This window comes from Podarcis liolepis (assembly GCF_965112155.1).
Source record: "Podarcis liolepis genome assembly, chromosome: W".
In the NCBI taxonomy this organism is placed as follows: domain Eukaryota; kingdom Metazoa; phylum Chordata; class Lepidosauria; order Squamata; family Lacertidae; genus Podarcis; species Podarcis liolepis.
In genome coordinates this window covers 36,149,225-36,151,274 of record NC_139568.1, presented here as the reverse complement: position 1 = coordinate 36,151,274, position 2,050 = coordinate 36,149,225, and the positions used below count along the sequence as shown (strand labels likewise).

The 2,050-nt window shown below is 50.2% G+C and overlaps 1 pseudogene across 1 annotated transcript; it reads left to right on the top strand.

The window, feature by feature from the left end:
• Positions 1–1,259: 1,259 nt before the first annotated feature.
• LOC310697845 (transmembrane protein 256 homolog) lies at positions 1,260–1,722 on the top strand (annotated as a pseudogene). Its single transcript has one exon. The product of its transcript is annotated as a transmembrane protein 256 homolog (transcript).
• Positions 1,723–2,050: the final 328 nt, after the last annotated feature.

Below are 2,050 nucleotides of genomic sequence, written 5' to 3'. Positions count from 1 at the left end.
ACGAAAGAACTTCATGGTGTCCTTTAGGACGTCATTGTGCGTTGCCATCAGGGGTCGAACCCAGTCCCTTGCCCCCCTCTCAAGATGCCCAATCACGAAAGCAACTCGCGATTCCTCATCAGGGAATTCATCAAACTGCACATTAAGGGCATATTGCATCTCTGTCCTAAAGGCATGGTAGTCCTTGGGGTCCCCCCCCCAAACTTCTGCACCAATCCTGGTACCTTTCTGGTGAACTGAGTGGCTCTCCCCTTCTTGTCTGCATCCTGAGCCCTTCTCTCCTCAAGCCTCGCCGTCTGCAGCGCAAGTTGGATTTCCAACGCTCGGTACCTTTCTTCCAAGCTTGGACCAGCTCCAACCCCTGCTCCTTCGGTTCCGGCTGGGTCGCTCATGATGCCTGCTCCTGCACAAACAGCTTACAAAGACTGTCGGAATGCTGTGATGGGATGATTAGCTGCTTGTGCGTAAAATCGTGCTCCCTCAGAGTTTGTGCCACTCCACAAACCTCTGTGTGTGACAGAGCTCCACAAACATGTCTGCCCTAGTCACTTGTAGATTCCGACAGTGGTTGTTTTCGGAATCGTCTCCAACATAAGAGCTCCTTAACGGAAACCCGCCTTCTGGACTCACGGCGTGACAGTTTCCGGCGAGGCGTGGGTCTCCCTATGGGAGCTTCAGATACCTCCCCACTGTTCTCGCTGGAAGCATCTCTGAGCCCTCCCTCCTGCTCGCATTCCCTCAGAGATCCACTCCTCCCCCTGCTGGTTCCTGCTTCAGCTGTTGAGTCTCTTCCTTCCTCCCTGAGCCCCTCCACCACCTGTCCCTCCGATGGCAGTTCCCTGACATTACCCAAAATCACAAAAGTAATATTACAAAGCTTTCACAGTGCACGTTTACATATTCTGCATATACATCTATTCACTCTTCAAACAATGCATTTCCATTGAATTTGGCTTCAAAAACAACAACACATCAGGCTGGAAATATATAACGTTTTAAACCAATGTGTTTTTCCTCTTAAAAAAAGAAAATATATTACTTGGAAAGAAGCCCATATTGCACTAATTCCCAAACAAGACACGGACATAAGGCAGGTGAAAAATTATAGGCCAATCTCGCTCCTAAATAATGATTACAAATTATTTGCCAGTATATTGGCCAATAGACTTAAAAATGTATTTGGAGAGGAGATTGGAAAGAACCAAACTGGATTTCTACCTGGTAGACAGATGAAGGACAATGTTAGAAATATAATTGATATGTCGGGCGCCGGGGCGTTTTTCTGACGGCTTGTTGCGCTGAGCGGGGCTGCAGCCGTCGGGGCGGCCGCCTACGGGGCTCACGATTTCCGTCGCAGCGACCGAGATGACGACTTGAAAGAGCTCTACGAGATGGCCAACAAATACCACTTCCTCCACAGCCTGGCCCTCCTGGCTGTGCCCCACTGCCGCTATCCCATGATGGCTGGCAGCATCCTGTCTCTGGGCATGGGGATGTTCTCTGGCGCCCTGTATTACCACGCCGTGACAGGGGACCCGATCCTGACCAAGGCAGCCCCGTATGGTGGTTCCCTCCTCATCCTCGGCTGGATCGCCATGGCCCCTTGACACCCCGTTCTCTCCCCATGTGGCCCCCATCTCCCAACGCCAGGGCAGCCAGCCCCGCCCCTCCCTCCTCCCTTAGGCTAGCCAGAAGGGAGCCCTAGGAGAGGAGAGATTTCCAAATGTCAGAGTGGGACCCCTTGAGGTCTTTAGCCCACCCCGAATGCGTCTCTATCCTGCATCTTGGAATTCCCCGAATGCCGAATCCCTTTTTAAAAAGCCAAGATCCTTCCCCTCCCCCCAAAAAATTGCAACCAGATTTGAGTTTGCGATGGAGGCTTCGAAATGCAATGTCTGATCGGTGCTTTTCAATTGCTGTTTTTTAACTTAATAAATGATGAGAGTGATTTCACTTTTTAAAAAACCCACGCACCTTTTTTTCCTGTGAATAAATTTATTCCGTGGGGGGGGGGAGAGAAAGAAATATAATTGATATAATGGAATATCTG